Consider the following 21,032-nt stretch of genomic DNA (forward strand, 5'->3'; position numbering starts at 1 on the left):
GCCATGGCAAATGAGCCCTGCCATAGGAAAGAAAGGAAGCATCTTTGAAAATAGAGGTGAGAGCGATTCAAGAATCAAAAGAAGAAAGCAAAAATTTCAGAGTACTTTAACCTTGCATATCTGTCTGTAGTTAAGTAAGAGGGCAATAAAATAGAGAAACTGGAAGTCTATTATTATACCCTCTTCAAATATTAAGTTATTTTTTCCCTACAGCATTGTTTTTTTAGTCTCTAGATTTCCATCCTTTTTTACCATTAAATTCAAGAGAAAAGCTTTACGTGGATTATAATGCAATATCCTCATCCTGAGTTTCAAATTATAGATGAATTTTAAAGTGAGATGAGTTATTTTAGCTGATACATCCCACATTTAAACTCAGATGTTGTAGTTCACAAGGGAAAAATATTCCTAATGTTTAAGAATCTATGCAAGGCCGAAGGAGTCAACACAGGCTCACCCAGGTCATTTATTGAGATGTTTCCAAGGGAAACAGTCAAGGGAATGGAACTAACATTTACTAGGTACTTACTAGGTGCTAGATACTGTGTAAATACTAATATATTTGCATATCCACTCTACAGAGTTAGATTGTGAAATCATAGCTACGGAAAGGAGGAATTATATGCTTGGAGAAGTGAAGCAGCATATAACAGATTTTTCAGGTAATGCTGGCAGACCCATGTGGGTTTTACTGTGAGTGTCAGTGCCGCCCACTGGAGAATCCTGCCCTTCAAGCAGGTGTACAGGTGTAAGTTAATGGGGTTGATAAAGCTCTTTTATACACCTTAGTTCAGTAGATTATGGGAGGTAGGTATTATTTTTTATTTACTTATTTAGTTAAAGTGTAGTTGACACATATTGTTACATCAGTTTCAGGCGTACAACATAGTGATTTGACAACTCTATAGGTTATGCAATGCTCACCCCAAGCGTAGTCACCATCTGTCTCCATATAATGCTGTTACAATACCGCCTTTAAGCAGCCAGCATTTAAAAACTCTCTTCAAGTTACACATAATAACATAAGTATGGTTCAGGCTTGGCTTCTTTCCTCACTGGGGACTCAGGGCTGCTCTCTTTTGGTCAAGCAAAGCTTGAATTCCTGCACAGAGACAGGTGTAAAGACCTAAATCCAAGGCCCAGGGAATGTGAAGAGCAGGGGTCTCCAGGTGTGGTTAGAGGACTCCGAGCCCCTGAGATCGTCTCAGGGGAGTCTCTAAGAGTCTTCCTTTTCCACCTACATATCTCTGGAGGCTGAATCTTCATCTACTTCAATGAAAATAATATATCACAACAGGTTGAGTATAGAAAACCAGCATGAGAATTCAGCTGCCTTCTGTTAAGCCGGACATTGAAGATTCTTGAAAAAAAAATACAATATCATTCTTCTCACATTTCTTTTTGTTTTGGATAGTATAACTATTTTTTATTTAGTGTTATATAAAATAAGTAAACACTTAATAATTTATTTTATATATTAAATAATAGTTAATAGTCAAATATTGAAAATTTTTTCAAGTTTACTTTTTTTATATGGTAAATATCAGTAGATAAAATCCACACAAACAAAATCTCTTTGAGTTCTCCACTTTTTAAAGCTTATAGGAGTCTGAATATCAAATAGTTGGGAACTTCTGATATAGAGTGTTGTTTCTCTATACTAACATGGGTATAAACCAGAACACACTTGATAAGATAACATGGGCCTCCTATGACTACTACATTTTGAAAATCCATCAATAATTTAAAACCCAATTTCATTTTCAGCAGTGGCCTATGTGGTCTAATTTTTATCTCATTTATTAGTTTTCCAAATCCTCAAAAGACAAAAATAACCAGTCAAGAATATCAGAAATCTCAAATTCCCCAATTAATCAGATCTAATCAAATCTACCATTACAAGTAGTCAGGGAAAATATGCCAGACCTTCATTTTAACAGTTTAATTGGACAATTTCTTTAAGTCCAATATAACCTTCATAATATTACTTAGGTCTCTACAAATTAGATCACAAATCTCAGTTAAAATCAAATCTGGCATCCATTTCATGGCATAGTTTAATTTAATTGATATGTCTTCTTTCTTACTAAATAAAGTATACCAAGCTGCTATTCCAGTTATTAATCAATACTTTTACAAATCAGTCCAGTAATTCTTGATGAAATCCCAGAATATTTTATCAATAAATAAAGTAGATGCATGTATTAAATTTAGAGTAGCACTGCTTTCTCTTCATAAACTCAACTGCACACCAGGTGCTGTATCCCTAACCTGCATGGATTAAAAAGCCATGTTGGTGTCACTAACTTGACATCATGGGGTGTTGTATACCAGAGGACCAAATAATCATAGAGATAGGGGATCTTAAAATTCTAGAATAATAAGTGAATTGACCACTTGTGGCTGACACCTGACTACCCAGGAAGAGATAATATGAGATAGCCTCCCTTTCAATTATGAATGCTTGTGTGACTAAGTTATCACCAATGACATGTGAATTAAAGGGAATATTAGAATCTGTAAGGATAGAGGGGTCACTCCACTGGTGTGAGCTCCTGAATAACTGTGCAGCACAGTCTGTCTATCTGCTCTTGATGATCACATGAAGAAGAAATAAACTTCTATCTTGATGGAGCCATTGCATTTTTGTCTTTGTTACAGCAGCTTAGCCTTCAGTATAACTATTGCATATTCAAAATAAAAACATAGAATTTCAATATAACACCTCTAGGCTAAAGAATTTAGCTAATTAAAATTATATAAAAGGTCCAATCAGCAGACTTGATTACATTAATTTTATAATTCTAAACGTTTATTCTTGGGGCACCTGGGTAGTGCGGGGGACCAGCCCACACACTCCAGTGAAAAGGTCCCAAGTAAGGGGTTGGTGTCAGTGCAAAATCTATAGGAAAGAAGACAGACAAGACAGACAAGACAAGACAGACAATGTGAATGGTGGTAATACCACACCTTTACTGAGATAGTCACTGTCTTATGTATCATGGGTGGTTGCATTTTTTTCTCCAATGATTACATAGTTCAAGGTCCTAGAAGTAAAGACATGATCCAGAAAAGGTCATTCTTATCAGGTCAGTAGTAAATACAGTCAAGTCCTTACAAGAGAGGAATTCCCTAATAATAGTCTGGTTTTATGCATAAGATAAGCCTGAAGAATTCTATGAGGAGATTTACATTCCTTAAGGCCCTTTATCAGTTATTCAAGGGTAAGATGCTCATCCTTTTATAAGCAAATCTTTGGCAGAGGATTGTGTTCACTCCCAACAGCAGACAAAGAGCCGGAAAATGAAGTAAGGGAAGGTCACTGACTGACCCAAGTTGATTCAAAGCCTAAAAGTCTATGCCTCTTTGCAAAGCAATGAGAAAATCATAGGATGAACAGAAGCCATATGTGCGGCCCAGGAGGCCAAATATTGTGTGAGGGTTTTTTTTTTTTTTTGCCTACTGGGCCCCAACAGGGTAGCTCAGTGGGTTAAGTGTCTGACTTCAGTTCAGGTCATGATCTCTCATGGTTTAGGGGTTTGAGCCCCCTGTTGGGTTCTGTGCTGACAGCTCAGAGCCTGGAACCTGCTTCAGGTTCTGTGTTTTTCTCTCTCTCTCTCTGCCCTCCTTCTACTCGTGCTTGGTCTCTCTCTCAAAAGTAAAATAAACATTAAAAAAAATCAACCAATGGGTTTTAATAATTAAAAGTATTAGTAATTGCCCATTCCGGAGCTACACAGAAATAGATATTTAGCAAAACCTGAGTGCATTATAACCCTTTTGCATTGAATTTATTTTTTATGGCTGTTTTGTAGACTTATTGTAACCCTCCTTGGGAATTAAAAACTTAAATTTTTCTAAAATTTCACTGTATCTTCCTCACCCCAACACACACACACACACAAAGATAGAATTGCTGTTTTTCATCCCTTAACACTGGATGTTACGTCTTCATTCTACTCTTGGCTCCCTGCACCTGGATTTTCTGGCTTGTTGAACTTCAGTCTACATACAGCATGAGAACCTTTGGAAAAATAGACTCATGGTAGAAAAGTTTTCTGTTCCTGAAATTCTCAAGGACAAGAGGGTAGCGTATGTGACAGGGAGACCAAGATGTCAGGTGTAGTTAAGATAAAGGTTCATAACACTTTAACTCATAGGATGTACTTGATATTCTCATGTCTGACAGAACCCTGGACTCACTTACCAGTGCCATGCCCAACTGACTAGTCATAACTTCATCTCTTTCCTTCTCATGAAAGCATACCAGAATGCCAGTGAGTCAGAAGAAAATAGGCCAGTAATATTGCATGTGTTCTAATTTATAGCAAATTTAAAATATCTAAATTTAATTTAACTTTTAGTTATTATTAGCTCCAAATAATTTTTTATATTTCCCAATAATTGAAGTTGCCATCGTGTTGTCAAAATTTTGACTTAAGACTTCTAGAGTAGGTATATTTTGAGATTTAAAAAACAGCATTAAGGAATTCCCAATGAATTCACTCTCAATATTAGCATAATCATGGTGGAAGTTTTTAGGTTCTAAAACTCCTTATAAATGAAAGCATAATACAATGCTTGCCATGATATATAATATACAAAATAAACCTATGTTGTTTACACACAGAATGATCTTTGGTTTCCATTTCCACTTCCAAACAGTGATTGATGGGATATAAAGTATGACATATAAATGAAATGTATATATAATATAAATAAAATGTGAATCTTCAGGAAACAGTCCTGAACAGTCCCTAATGAGGGAATGCAAATATTGAACAAGGGGCTTTGTTCATTGAACGTTCAAATCCTGATAATCTATACTTTTTACAAATTACTTCATTTCTCTATACTGATTTTAAAATGTCATCCTTTAAAAAATGGCATTATACTTTTAACCTTAAATAAAAGATGAATTTCTTTCTTCTATAAATAAAAGTTTATGACACTTACTAGCATAAGTTTATTCAAGATTAAACTTAAAAAATTTTTTTATGTTTATTTATTTATTTTTGAGAGAGAGACACAGAGTACGAGTGGGGGAGGGAGGGAGAGAGAGAGAGAGAGGGAGACACAGATCGGAAGTAGGCTCGAGGCTCTGTGCTGTCAGCTGAGAGTCTGATATGGGGCTCGAACCCAGCAACTGTCAGATCATGACCTGAGCTGAAGTCAGCCGCTTAACCAACTGAGCCACCCAGGCACCCCAAGATTAAACTTTTTTTAGATTTTGGACTCCCCATAGCGTCTGATATTCTCTGTTTTCTAACTTACCACAGTCATCATAACTTCTTTAAAGTCCCCCCTCACCTCTGCTGCATTGGAGGCCCATGGGGTACTGACTGTTCTGGTCTAGCTCACTCCTCTATTCCCAGGACTTAGCACAGTGGTTGCCACACAGCTAACTCCCAGTAAACACTTAATGGAACAAGTTGAATTCATCAGAATAAAGACCTCAATAAACATCTCTCAAATGATTAAAATTCAATTATTTGGGAAAGGGCTCATAATTGAATAAAAGCAACATAAAACTCAGATTCAAAACAGTAATTTCAATTATGTTCTAATTGACAGTGTAGCTGTATTCTTTCCTTAACCTGTTTCCTGGACTGAGTACTCAGGCTCTCATGTTCTGTTTCTTATCCCCTCTAGGCTGGTGCTAGTTGGGAGAAAAACAAATCTAAATTTTTCTTTCTGTGACTGGCAAACTGGATAGTTAGAATCATAGAATTTAGTTACATTAATCAGGTTTTTCTATATTTCAGTTTTCTTTCTCTAAAATTAGGGAATTGTGTTGCATCTGTGTGTCATTTATGGAAGGGAAATTATTGTTTAGCAATGAGCTATAATACCAACCTCTGTGAGGATCCATCCCGCAGGGGAAGGACTATAGAACTCCTCTGGGTTCTAGTCTTTCCCTTTTCAAATGTAGTAAGTTTAAAAGTCATAGTTATATCTCAGATATGCAGACATATAACTTTATTTCTCCACAAGTGAGCTTAACCTGTTTCTGAGCCCCGTTTTGTGTAGTGTGAGTGATTAATCTTGTTCTTTGAACATAGTGATCTTTCTGGTTTCTGTCCAGAAAGATTCTGTTAGCCTCTTTTGAGTAAACAGGGTTTTTCTTCCCTTTCTTTTCCTTTTTTTCTTCTGCTGGATCTGGGAGCAGGGGTGCCCTTCCTCAACAACATCACATTTTTATTTAACGTTAGTGTTAGTGGAGGAGCCTCTGGCCCGTTTGCTGTTCTCAGACCCTACTGCTGAGGGGTATCATCTTGCTTGAAATGCACCTGTTCACCTGTGCTCTTGCTGTATCTGCTGTCACAGTATGGCTGCTGCAACCTAAGGTTCTCTCTGCACTGTCAGCTCCAGTGGTTCCTTTCCACTGCCTTTCTCTTACAGATTTGCTTGAGAACTTGCCCTCAAACCTGTTCCATACTTAATTAGGGAAACTTAAACTCCCTGCTGTGGGGGCACTAACCCTGTGGTGACAATTCCCAGTGAGTTTAACCAGCAGGCAGGTCATCCTTTGGGTCACTTGCTGGAGACTGAGAGAACCTTCAGGTATGTTTTTAGTATCTCAGTCCTCTCCCTGCCACACCTGTCCCACCACCATTTCTACTCTGTTGTGGCCATCTCTTGTCAGTTTGGGGCTTATGGGAAGATGGCCTCAGATTGAAAAATAAGTTATAAAATGAATAGTAACAATGAGTGTGGATGACAGAATAAAATTGTTTTTAAGGGAGGGTAGAAAAAGAAGGCATTGTGTAGAGGGAGATTTGGTCCAGACAGTTTGGCTTGCTAGTGGGATATGGAGTGAAAATGCTGTCTTCAGCACCTCCCATGCATCGTCTTTCTTGTTTTGTGTTATCTGTGGAACCTTCTTCCATGACTAAGTTTACCTTTCCTTTGTTTATTCAGCAAATATTTATTTTAACCGTACCATGTGCCGTGTTCATATCACCCACACGTCTACATTTTTGTTATATTTAATACGTTTTAATGTGAATTTTCAAAATAATGTAAAATTGATCATATAGCAAATGACTCCCCTTCCATATATGTGTTGGTTTGTACTTTAATCTGATCACAGGAATTGGGTGTTTTTTTTACTCCTACTGACATAGTGTGGCTGCTGCAACCTGAGGTTGGTTCTGTCAGCATGGTCAGTGCACAGTGGTTCCTTCCCATTAGTCACAGAACTATGACTTAGCTGGAATAAAACTTTAATACCACCAGAAACTGTGTGGAAAGCAATGGATCCAAATTATGTTCAGGTATAAAGGAAATGAAGAAAGAGAGGTCTTAATATTTGTGAGTCAAGTTTCTGGTAGGATTTGGTAGCAATTACATAAGACAGAATAAGTGATTAAAGTTTGCCAATATAAACATTCATTCATACTCTTGAAGAGTGTTCTTACTCTTGAAGAAATTTCCCTTCCAAATAGATTTAGTCTTTAAAGGGTAATATGGCCCTTTACCGCCATTTTCTAGGTAGGTGTGCATCCAAACCCAAGGTATGGTGTGTATGGTACTGACAGTTGAGTGGAGGTGAAGATCTTTAATTAACTAAAATAATTTTTAAAAAATTTTATTTTATTTATTTTTAATTTTTTGTTTTTCTTTATTTTTGAGAGACAGAGAGAGACAGAGTGAGCAGGGGAGGGTCAGAGAGAGAGAGGGAGACACAGAATCAGAAGCAGGCTCCAGGCTCTGAGCTAGCTGTCAGCACAGAGCCTGACGCGGGGCTTGAACCCATGAACTGTGAGATCATGACCCGAGCCGACGCTGGATGCTCAACCGACTGAGCCACCCAGGCGCCCCTAAAAATTTTTAAAAAGCAATGTTCTTATGATAAAGAACAATTTGGCAATAAGTTAAAAAAATCAACTTCTGGACTTTGTGTTTCAGAAAAGAAAAAGGTAGGGTTATTTTTGAGATTACTGGAAAATCCTACTCAAGTCATAGCAGGGAAGGGTAAAAGGAACGCTAAAGCCTTTATTTTATGTAATAGCAGAGCTATTAAAACATTCAAAAATAGTTTTATTCACCATGTAGTTAATAACCAAATATAAAAATATGAGCAGCAAGAAGTATAATTTGTTAAATCATCAGAATTCTAAAAGTAAATTTCACCATTTTGATATAGCCAATTATATAGACATGTTTGAATTAAACACATTGAACATATGAAAAGGTTTTACAATCTAAAACTATTCTAAACACTAATTAAAAACTACCTCATATGAGTGCGGCACAGGTATGTATAGGGAGGTAATATATGCCTTAACCTCTTTTTCCATCCCACTAGCTCAGTGGAAATGAGCTCTACTATCTCAATCATTGTCTTTGTCTTTACATGATAGAGCAACAACAGAAGCTTTACAGAAGAAATAAGGTAGGAAAAAAGAGGATTCTACTGTTATAAAATCTATTGAGAATAAGGAGAGGAGGTTAACTTTAAAGAAGAGAGAAACCTATATTTTTTCCTTTTCTTAAAATTTTCTACCTTTAAGGAAACAAATTTTTTTCTTAGGTATATTTTCTTAGGCGCTTACGTCTTCAGTTATTGAAGCTCACTCAGTATTAATATTAACAATAGTTTTCAAAAAAGTGGTCTTAGGTAATGGCAGTTTAGATAACAGGAGATTGATTTTCAAGTGATATACATTCTATATAAGGTGTTGAACTGAAGATAGATCAATTACTCAGATGCAAATGAGGGGAAATTTTAAGGAGTTTAGATGAAGATTCTGCTTTGGTGTTAATTCTTTTAAGCCCCGAGATATGCAAAACACTGCTGCTCCTTAGGAATAGCTGTAGGAAGGTTTACATAATTTCACTGTTACTGTAGATCATGCCAATTTATTTATGCTTTTCTAATATTAATTATGTATGCCTATCTAATTTCTAATCAAGAGACTATGATAATGGAATCATCACAAGGAAGCCAAATACATTTTATTTAAGTAATGGAAATCATATTGCACTACTATTTAACATTTAAGCCTTAGAAAGGATTTGAACCAGCCTGTGAGATTAATCACAGTGCAAAATATTATTATTTATTCTGTCACATGTCTACAAAGATAGTTTTATTGCCGGGGTTTATTGTGCTATGCAGTCAACTGGTTCACCTTTTGTAAATGTCTATGCAGGAGGAATGCTTATGGCTAAAGAATTCACACACGCGCATTCCCTTCACCCCTAGCTTAATGAAATATAATTGACATATAACATTGTATAATTTAAGATATCAGCAAAGTGATGATTTAATATATGTATAATTTGGGAAATAACTACTAAACTAAGTTAGTTAACACATCAGTTGTTCACATAGCTACCTGGTTTTTGTTTGTTTGTTTTTTGGTTTATTTTGTGGTGAGAACTTTTAGGATTTGCTCTCTTAACAACTTCCCAATATACAATATAGCATTGTTAACTGTAGTTAGCTAAGTATACATTGGATCCCCAGAACTTGTTCATTGTGTAACTGGGAGTTTGTACCCCTTGAACCCATTCCTCCATTCCCTCCAACCCCTACTACCCCTGGCCATCACCAATCTACTCTCTGTTTCTATAAATTTGGTTTTTAGTAATACCACGTGGTATTTGTCTTTTCTGTCTGGCTTATTTCACTTAGCATAATGCTCTCCAGGTTCATCTATGTCTTTACAAATGACAAAATTTCCTTTGTTTTTATGACTGAATAATATTCCATCTATACACACACACACACACACACACACACACACGTGCAACCCCCCCTCACATTGTTTTATGCATTCCTCTATTGATGGACATTTAGATTATTTTCATGTTTTGGCTATTGTAAACAATGCTTTAATGAACATGGCTGTACAGATGGTTCTTTAAGTCATTGAGTTTCCTTTGGATATATCCCCAGAAGTGTAATTACTGCTTCTTATTGTAGTTCTATTTGTAATTTTTGAGGAACTTCCATACTGTTTTCCACAGTAGCTGCATCAGTTTACCTTTCCACCAATAGTGTACAAGGGTTTTCTTTACATCTTTGCTAGCTTTTGTTATCTCTACTTGATACTAAAGAGATATTTCATTGTGATTTTGATTTATATTATCTTGATGATTAGTATTATTGGGGGCACTTTTTCATGTACCTGTTAGCCATCTGTAAGTCTTAGGAAAAATTTCTATTAAGATCCTCTGTTCATTAAAAAAATTTTTTTTACTTTATTTTTGAGAGAGAGAGAGAGTGAACGAGTGCATGAGTGGGGGAGGGGCAGAGAGAGAGAGAGAGAGAGAGAGAGAGAGAGAGAGAGAGGGGAAGACACATAATCTGAAACAGGCTCCAGGCTCTGAGCTATCAACACAGAGCCCAATGCAGGGCTTGAACTCCCAAATGGCGAGATCATGACCGAGGCAGAAATCGCATACTTAACCAACTGAGCTACCAGATGTCCCTCTCTGTCCATTATTAATTAGATTATTTGATGGTTGCTTATTGTTTGTTTATTTGCTATTGAGTCTAATGAACTCCTTATATATTTTTGATATTAACCTCACAACAGATGTGTTGTTTACAAATATTTTGTCCCGTTCCGTAGGTTGCCTCTTTACTCTGTTGTTGATGACTCTGTTCACTCTCATTCTTTTGCATCTGAATATCTAGTTTTCCTAACACCATTTGTTGAAAAGACTATTTTATTTGCATTGAAGATTCTCTATTCTCTTGTCAAATATTAGTTGACTATATATACCTGGATTTGTTTCTGGGCTCTCAATTCTGTTCCATTGATGTGTCTATTTTATGCCAGTACCATACTGTATTGATTACTACAGTCTCATAGTATAGTTTGAAATCAGAAAGTGTGATGCCTACAACTTTGTCCTTTTTACTCAAGAATGCTTTGGTTCTTCAGGGCTTTTGTGGTTCCATAAAAATTTTAGAATTTCTTTTTCTAGTTCTATGAAAGATGGCATTGGATTTTTTCTTTTTCTTTTTTCTTTTCTTTTATAGTTTATTATCAGGTAGGTTTCCATATAACACCCAGTGCTCATCCCAACAAGTGCCCTCCTCTATGCCCATCACCCCTTTTGCCCTCTCCCTCACCCCCATTAAACTTCAGTCTGTTCTCAGTATTTAAGAGTCTCTTATGGTTTCCCTCCCTCCCTTTCCTTAACTATTTTTTCCCCTTACCCTCCCATTGGTCCTCTTTTAAGTTTCTCCTTTTCCACTTATGAGTGAAAACATATGGTATCTGTCCTTCTCTGCTTGACTTATTTCACTTAGCATAACACCCTTGAGTTCCATCCACGTTGCTACAAATGGCCAGATTTCATTCTTTTTCGTTGCCATGTGGTATTCCATTGTATATATAAACCAAATCTTCTTGATCCATTTGTCAGTTGATGGACATTTAGGCTCTTTCCATGATTTGACTATTGTTGAAAACGCTGCTGTGAACATTGGGGTACATGTGCCCCTCTGCATCAGGACTCCTGTATCTTTTGGGTAAATTCCTAGCAGTGCTATTGTTGGGTCAGAGGGGAGTTCTATTGTTAATTTTTTTGAGAAACCTTCACACTGCTTTCCAGAGCAGCTGCACCAGTTTATATTCCCTACTAACAATGTAGGAGGGTAACTGTTTCTACACATCCTTGCTAGCATCCATAGTCTCCTGATTTGTTCATTTTAGCCACTCTGACCAGCATGAGGTGGTATCTCAGTGTGGTTTTGATTTGTATTTCCCTGATGATGAGTGACGCTGAGCATCGTTTCATGTATCAGTTGGCCATCTGGGTGTCCTCTTGGAGAAGTGTCTATTCATGTCTTCTGCCCATTTCTTCACTGGAGTTTTGGCTTTTCAGGTGTGGAGTTTGGTGAGTTCCTTATAGATTTTGGATACTAGCCCTTTAGCCTTGCAACTATCTTTTCCCATTCCATCAGTTGCCTATTAGTTTTCGTGATTGTTTCCTTTGCCGTGCAGAAGGTTTTTATCCTATGAGGTCCCGATAATTCATTTTTGCTCTTGATTCCTGTGCCTGTAGAGATGTGTAGAGTAAGGAATTGCTGTGATTGAAGTCAAGGAGGTGTTTCCTGCTTTCTCCTTGAGGGTTTTAATGGTTTCCTGTCTCACATTCAGATCCTTTATCCGTTTTGAGTTTATTTTTGTGTATGGTGTAAGAAAGTGGTCTAGTTTTATTCTTCTGCATGTTGCTGTCTAGTTCTTCCAGCACCATCTGTTAAAGAAGCTGTCCTTTTTCCATTGGATACCCTTTTCTGCTTTGTCAAAGAATGATTGGCCATGCATTTGTGGGCCCAGTTCTGGGTTCTCTGTTCTATTCCACTGGTCTCTTTGTCTGTTTTTGTGCCAGTACAATACTATCTTGATGAAGACAGCTTTGTAGTAGAGGCTAAAGTCTGGGATTGTGATGCCTCCCATTTTGGTTTTCTTCTTCAATATTACTTTGGCTATTTGGGGTCTTTTGTGATTCCATACAAATTTTAGGATTGTTTGTTCTACCTTTGAGAAGAATGCTGGTTCAATTTTGATTGGGAATTCATGGAATGTGTAGATTGCTTTGGGTAGTATTGACATTTTAACAATATTAATTCTTATCCGTGAGCTTGGATTTTGTGCCTTCTTCAATCTCTTTGATAAGTTTTCTATAGTTTTTATCATACATATCTTTTACATCTTTGGTTAGGTTTATTCCTAGGTATTTTATTGTTTTTGGTGCAATTGTGAATGGGATCAGTTTCTTGATTTTTCTTTCTGTTGCTTCATTATTGGTGTATAAAAATGCAAGTGATTTCTATACATTGATTTTGTACCCTGTGACTTTGCTGAATTCATGGATCAGTTCTAGTAGGCTTCTGGTGGAGTCTTTCAGATTTTCCATGTAGAGTATCATGTTATCTGCGAAAAGTGAAAGTTTCACTTCATCTTTGCCAATTCTGATGCCTTTTATTTCCTTTTGTTGTCTGATTGCTGATGGTAGGACTTCCAGCACTATGTTAAACAGCAGTGGTGAGAGTGGACACCCCTGTCATGTTCCTGCTCTCAGGGGGAAAGCTCTCAGTTTTTCACATTGAAGATGATATTAGCTGTGGGCTTTTCATAAATGGCTTTTATGATGTTTAAGCAAGTTCCTTCTATCCTGACTTTCTTGAAGGTTTTTGGCATTGGAATTTTGATAAGGGTTGCGTTCAATCTGTAGATTGCTATGGGTACTATGAACATTTTAATATTCATTCTCCTAATTCATGAACATGGGATATCTTTCCATTTATTTATGTCTTCTCTAATTTCTTTCATCAGTGTCTTATAGCTTTCTTACACATACACACACTTTTTAAAATTGAGGTATAGCTTTTACATAATGTTACATTAATTCAGGTGAAACTAGATGAAATAGATAGGGATCAAGCTTATTTCTGGAAGTGCTGTGTGGCAGGAATGGATCCAAATTATGTCCATGTGTCAAAGAAATGAAGAAAGGCTATTAACTCTTTTGGGGCTTATAATATTTTTAAAAGCACCTCACTTATAAGACTGAGCATAGATTGATCCAATTAGGTGAGGTATAATAAGGTTGATCATCTTTCTAAGAATGAATAAATAGTAGTAATAAGTTGAAATGTAAGTTGAAGATTCAATAGAAGATCTTCAAGAGTTAGAAGACTTTTCCCTGGGGGTGCTTAGGTCGTTCAGTTGGCTAAGCATCCCAACTCTTGATTTTGGCTCAGGTCAGGATCTCACAGTTTGTAGGATGGAGTCCCGTGTCCAGCTGTGTGTGATAGCACAGAGCCTGCTTGTGATTCTCTGTCTCCCTCTCTCTCTCTGCCCCTCCCTCGCATGTGCATGTGCACTCTGTTCTCTCTCAAAAATAAATAAATTTTTAAAAGAATAGTTTTCCTGACCCATACATTTATCTTGATTCTTGCTTGGATTTGGATTTCAGAGTCTAGCTTTTGTTGGCTGAATTGCTGGAAAGATAGTATTGGCATTGATATTGTCTATGAATGGCTCACTTAAGGAGTTATAAAGTCCCCATTTACCCTAAAATATCCCTTGTTGTATCTTGTGCCTAAAAAATCATGCTTTGTGCCTAAAGATTTGTATCACTAATCCATTTGTAGTTTAAAACAATGAAAACTGCTGTTGAGCTCATTCAATCTAACATCACAGCAGTAATCTCTTAGTGATTGAATTGATTTTCTTCTACATAAAACATCTCATTTAATTGTATTACCTTTAGCTACCTGGCAAAGTTTTGAGGGCATCTGTTGCAGAACAGTGCTTGTGGGGATGAGATATGGGTGGTAAGAGTGGGTTTCCTTGTGATGTACAGGGGAAAACATGAAGGAACAAAGACACTGAGAGCAAGCAGGAGGCCAGGAAATTTTGGTAGTATTACAAACATTTATTTGGGGAAATAACTCTTTTCTGAAGTTTAAAGAATATGTAAGATTTGATAGGATCATGAGGTAGAGGAATTTCCTGGCTGAGGGAAGAGAGTTTTAAAACATGAGGAGGTGTAATTTGCTTCTGTATATAATACCTGAAGTGTTGAATTGATAGAGTGGAAAGCAATTTACTTTTAACAATTGGAAGACTCAAAAGTAAAATTTCTTATGATCACATTTTATATAATATTAGATGATTGTGTATTCTGTTCTCTCTCAAAATTCTACTATGGGATTCACTGTGTTGCAGATGGCTGGGTAATAGGAGGAGCAAAAAGGTAAAGGTGTCCTCAAATCATTCAATACAAATTAGCTATGATTCTGGTGAGAAAATGAAACAAGGGAAATTGCCACGTACAAAAGGTATTATAGGATACAACTGGGTCCTACTCCTAAAGACAAGTCAAGTAAGTTGGAGGCAGTCTTGGAGGGAACATATGACCAGCAGAGATGTCTTAGGACTGGATTGAATCAAGAATGTGTATTCTTGAAGAAACTATTTTAAATCCTTAAAATTTGGGGACATTTTGCCATTGGTAAGAATTCAAAATCCTTCAAAACTTATCATCTGGCATTACACAGTGCTAGGGTTTCTTCCTTTTACAAGGCATGCTAGGACATCATTCTTTCATAACACTTTTTCATGAGGATCAAGCTGGGCTATTACCATTACATGACGCAGGTAGTACAGTATGTCTTCTTTGAAATGTTCGTGCAGAAATGAGAGGAACTGAACAGAGGTCACTTAAAGGGTGTACATAGCTCACCAAAGCAGAGTTGGAGAAGCTCAACAGGAAAGAAAAGCCATTTTCTGAATCTACAGATCTGAATAAACATGAAGGTGAGAATATGAAGCCAAGAGGCAATTTAGGTCAATTAAGGAGGGAACCAGGTGAGGGGTGCTTGTATACATGCATATTCATTCCAGATGAACTTGGAATATCAGGGGTGATGTAATATAAGTTGAAGACCCTCAGAGGACTTCCTAGAGGAAAATAATTAACAATCCAGTCAAATCAAGCCTACCATCACAATTTCTTAAAAAAACTCAACTTAATGACAAATAGATAACTTTCACCTAGAAATATTCCATACACTTTAGCTTTTGCACAGGTTTCTTTTGGTTCCCCCATCTGTATATTTTTGCTAAATTCTCTAATTTGTGAATTTGTACTTGACTTGGGTTTTCTACTCTTCTCTCAATGTTCCTTTTTCATCTGTCTAGTTGGCTTCAAAACCAGGTTTATCACAGCTTTTGTACAAACTTATCTTTATTTCCCAGAATTCCAGAGTTTGGCCTCCTTGGCACTTCTCTTTGGTACTCCTCACTGGCATTCTTCCAGTTTTACCTTAATCTGCTGCACTAGATACAAACTAAAATATGTTAAATTGTGGGAAAATGTAAAATGTTTAAGAGATAAAATGCCTTGGCTAAGTGATAGACATGGACACAGTATTTATATCTTCAGTTTACATCTATTTCACTTCATTTAATAATACTTTTCTTCAAAAAGACAAGTACAATTGAGAAATATGATCAGTCTATGCACATATTTACTTTTTTGCACAGCAAAGGTCTGAATTTGGGGCGCCTGAGTGGCTCAGTTGGTTAAGTGTCCAGCTTCGGCTCAGGTTATGATCTCACAGTTCGTGGGTTTGAGCCCTGTGTAGGGCTCTGTGCTGACAGATAGCTCAGAACCTGGAGCCTGTCTTTGGATTCTGTGTCTCCCCATCTCTCTGAGCCTCCCCTGCTCAAGCTGTCTCTTTCTGTCTCAAAAATAAATAAGACACTTAAAAAATTTTTTTAAAAAAGGTCTGAATTTGACTGGTATATTCACAGTCCTCTAAAATCTGATCAGCACTAGGATGTAAAGTGCTTGAAAGGAAGAGTTAAAATTTGGTGAAATTTTCTACTTATTTGCTTCATTTCTCTTTGACTTTCAAAAGACAAAGATTTCAAGTGGAAGAAATGAATGACAAATAACTAAAGATGTTCAGAAACACCTACACTTGGTATAAATTAAACTGTAATTGTCTCATATCTGCTTTTTAAAAAATCTTTAATGATATGTGTGTATATGCCTTGGCGACAGTCTTAATGGTAACAATTGGTCTTTCTGTTCTGACACTTGCTGCATTTTCAGGAAAAGTATGACTGAATCAAACACAAACATAGCATTAGAAGATAGAAACTCAATCTCACTGTCAAATGTATCCTTCATAGCAGATAGAACAAAATTGTCATGTCTTGAGTAAAAACTATGGAAGTTTTGGGGGTCTGTGAAGATGGCAGTATTAACTCTTATGTTCACCCTCATTTTTGTTGGTTGTACTATTAATTGCTTTTTTTCTGCAATGCTTCTGAAAGTTGTCCTTATTTTCCAGTTCATCCCTCTCTCAATAGCTTAAAATTTATAGATGTAAACTAGACACATACTCATGAAACAATCAGTAGCAAAAGACAAGAAGGAGAAAGGGATGCAAACAAGTACTTCAAATGTTGGTAAATGAACTTGGTTTGGAATAACTAGAGAGGTCTTCAACAAAGACAGAGATCTTTATAGTAGCCTTTAATGTTGGGTAGAATTTGAATAGGTAGAGAGAAAGAATTACATGTGAAACTGGGAAGGAAATGGACATGAATATTTAACCATGCCTGTGTTGAGGAGTTAAGAGGCGATGTGAAAATGGACAGGTGAAGCTGCATTATGCTGAACCTTGTAGGCTGCTTAAGCCACTGGACTTCATCCTAAGATTAGTAACGAGACAATGGAGATTTTGAAGAGCAGAATGACAAGGTAAAAGCAATATTTTAGGGAGATAAATTCTGAGCTTATAATTGTCTTAACTTTTCTATTCTGTATGCTTATAAAATGCATAAAGCTGGGGAGAGAGAGTGGGTTGCAAGGAGATTTAACTTTATTTAAATAGATTCTTCTTTAAGGGGACAAAGGTGAATCTGAAGTCAGGTACTTAAGGAATTCAATGACTGGGAGATATGACTGAAGTTTAGAGTCACTGGGAGGGTGAGTTCACTGGGTAAGACCCTAAGCCAGGTGTATGTACTCTATGCTCTACCCAGTACTCCTTCTTCTTTACTAGGTTTGGTTCAGTTATGTCTTTCAACTCCCTGCAGTCTTTCCACTGTCTTTAAAAACTGTGCCTTAAAACTTACAAGATCTTAAGCCATTACTTAACAAACCCTATCGTTACCAAGGCCTTTATGCCTCATATCTGTGGTTTGGCCTTTCTACCAGCAAGTCAAAAATTTAAGCTACTCAAAATTTTAAGTTCTGGAAGTTAATAATAAAGGTGGAGGTTTCTGTTTTTCTGAAAAACCAAAATAATTATAATGTTATTTACCTAAATAATAATAATGAAGCAATACAGTGTTCTAAAATATATTATCTCATTTGACATGGCCCTGTAGGGCAGGCAGGGCAAATACTCGAGTGGCTGGGAGAAAATGGAAATCCGGAGAGGTTGTTTTGTTAAGTAACCACAGAGAGAAGAGGAACAGAACTCATGACTCCTAATTTTATGTGCATCAGATTCTTCTCCAAGTGATCTGTCAGGAACAGGCTATGTCTGGTTTTGTCAGTTTAGCTGTACATATGCTTTGCTTCATCATAAAACACGTTCTACTTCTTTGATTTCAAGGGTTGCATAAAACATAAATACTGTATGATTGACTCAAATGTAATCATTTTCTATAGCTAGATCTCACTACTCTAGATATTTTCCCAATTATGTAATCTTTGAAACAGAACCCCAGTGTAGTTTCTTGACTCAGATAGCTTTTGTTTTTTCAAAAAATGAAAAGAAATTATTTTTTCTGGCAAACTAGTCATAGAGGCAACACCTCAGAAAGAGACTTCAGAATACAGAGAGCTACAGTCATGAATGGTTTGAGGATTCCAAACCAATTTTAGAAATTATTTTTACTTCAGGTTAAAGAAAGATACAAGTTTGCACTGTTAAAAGCACTTTACAAAGGTCTTGTCCATTATTTGATGTTTTACATGATTCAGAGAGAAAACAGTTATTTCTTACCATGGCTGACTTCTCTCCCATATTTTAGACATGGAAACTGTCTAAAGTAGTGTGATTTAAAGACTATCTTCCTCCAAATAGAAACATATATACATATAACATGAACACAGATATATGTACTTGACTTCTGGCTGCTTGCCTGTCATCTGTCTAATGTCTGTATCTATCTACCTACCTACTTACCTACCTATTATCTATCTCTATATCATCTATCCACCTATTATCATCTTTTTATCATTACATGTCTCTTTTGCACTTAGACTATCACAATCCATAAAAGCCACAATCAGAGAGTTGGCATTTTAGATGTAAAAGTTTGTATTTATATATAAATGTATATGTCCATATAGTTAAATGTCAATATTCACAATAATAATGGAGGTAACTCTGTTTTATGTTTCTGTGAGAATTGCTATAATCAGAAGACAGGAAAGTGATGCTATGGCAAGGCTCATGAAGGGTCCTGGTAGGGGTGCATGTGGGGGTATGATGATTATCTGAGCAACAAGAGAATAGCATGAGAAGTGCTGGGGGGCAAAGATGCCAGGGAAGTGGAAGGGCTGAAAGGAAAGCTTAATTTCCTTTTTCCCTTAACCCTATTTCTAAAGTCTTCTGTAATTATAGTCCACCAGTGAGTCCTTTCTTTTAAATGTTAAGATTTTGGCCATTATTGATAAACCAGTGCTTCCAAGATATTCAGTGACTAGATATTTGGTTAACTTCAACTAGTCTTATATAATATATGATATATATTTATATATGTTATATGCATGATATATATGACCTATATTAATACTATATATCATATATGTTATATATTACATATGTTTTATGTACTTATATATAGTTTATATTATATATATTACACACACATATATATTATTCCTTTCTATTTGTGATGGATATCCAAATATAAACAAGATCTTTCTAGCCTGCAAACTTAGCCACCATCACTATAAGTAGATGTGATTTGATGTAAGAAGAATGTAGAGAGAAGTATATTGATTATTGGAATGTAAGGAATATGCCATTGGCTTTCTATTTTCAGATGGCCATAAAAGGAGGAAAGATGTTGCAATATGAGAGAAGAGATGATTCGAAGAGAAAGAAATTAAAGTTTTCTTCTTCTTTTCCGGGAAGATTATCATTGGTCCTCAAGTGATCCATAGGTTTTAGAATGTGACTGGTGACACCAATAAATGCAACCTCTGTATGGATTGAGAGAAATATATATTTTTATTTCATGTTTTTAGCTTCTTAAGCTGAAACCTAGCAGAACTTCTTGCCTCTAATAACTCTCAGTTTCAGTTTAATATTACCAAAATCTTATTTTAGCTCAGTTTCTTCAAAGTTATACAGCCATTAGTCAATCAAAGTGCACTTGCTTTTCAGTTTCATACAGAGACACATGGAGCTAGGTTTTCTTTCAACCTGAGAAATATCAGTTTTCTGGAGAGATGTGAATGTGACCTGAGGAGTCTATTTTTGTTAAGGAGAGATTTTCTGAGGGCTCCTGAAAAAATTCCTTGTTTTTTGTATTGCTTTACAGTTTTCACTATGTATTATCTCACTTTTTACTTACATCAAACTGTCACCTAAGAGACTTGTTACTTCAATTTTACCCGAGGAAATTGAAGGTGCAAGAGAATATGTGACATGCTGAGTCACTGAGATGACAGGTAGCAGTCCTGGATTCACGCGGAGTCTTCTGACCCAGCTGGGTCTACACACCTTTACTGGATGACTCACCAGTACTCACCGAAGAATATTCTGGTAAAATGTTTCTTTTCAAGTTGCCATGATACATGTGATGTGTAATAAGTTTTACGCATATTAGGAAGTAGCAAAAAAAATCACTGAGTGTTAATTAAGAATTGTGGTCAAAGAAAGACTTTTTGTTTTGGTTTGGTTATATAAACAAAACACATTTCTTCCATACGCAACTGGGTCATATTAGGAATCAGCCATACTAAGACAGCAGCTCTGTACTCACCCCTAGGCGCACGCCTACAGACAGGAATGTGAGGACCAAGGCTTGGCGGGTGCAGCTGAACATTTCCTGGAACGAATTCACTTGAGCAGGATGAGGAAATGGGCTGTGAGGATGATCAATCAGTTCTCTAATCAGGGAGGAAAGGAGAATACTTTTTGGTTTGAGTGATGTTTTCTTGTCTCATTTGTTGGAACTTCACACTCTTTCAAATATATTTAAATTTTAGTATGGTATCTGATATTAACATGGAGGGAATTAGCCAATATTCTGTAGAATTATAATTTACATATTTTGTGAATTTCTAGCTCATGAAAATCATTGATGGCTTTAATTTTCAATTACTTTACCTCTAAATTCATAGATTAAGTCATAAAGTATTACTGATCAAATACACAATATTTTGTTAGTAGATGATTGTCTTTTATGAGCACAAAAGTATGTCTAATGGCACATTCCACATATTGTTTAACATTTTATTTTCATTACAAAACTAAGAAAAGGATGTATTTCAGATTAGCTATGTGGTTGGATTAT

General features: G+C 36.3%; 1 long non-coding RNA gene across 1 annotated transcript in view; it reads left to right on the top strand.

The window, feature by feature from the left end:
* LOC115297117 overlaps nt 1-19,702 on the top strand; it is a 73,089-nt gene extending 53,387 nt beyond the window's left edge. Inside the window, exons 2-3 of the long non-coding RNA XR_003911286.1 lie at nt 582-662; nt 19,554-19,702. This is a non-coding gene — a long non-coding RNA (uncharacterized LOC115297117). The remainder of the gene's footprint in view (nt 1-581; nt 663-19,553) is intronic.
* Nucleotides 19,703-21,032: the final 1,330 nt, after the last annotated feature.

This window comes from Suricata suricatta, chromosome 7, assembly GCF_006229205.1.
Source record: "Suricata suricatta isolate VVHF042 chromosome 7, meerkat_22Aug2017_6uvM2_HiC, whole genome shotgun sequence".
In the NCBI taxonomy this organism is placed as follows: Eukaryota; Metazoa; Chordata; class Mammalia; order Carnivora; family Herpestidae; genus Suricata; species Suricata suricatta.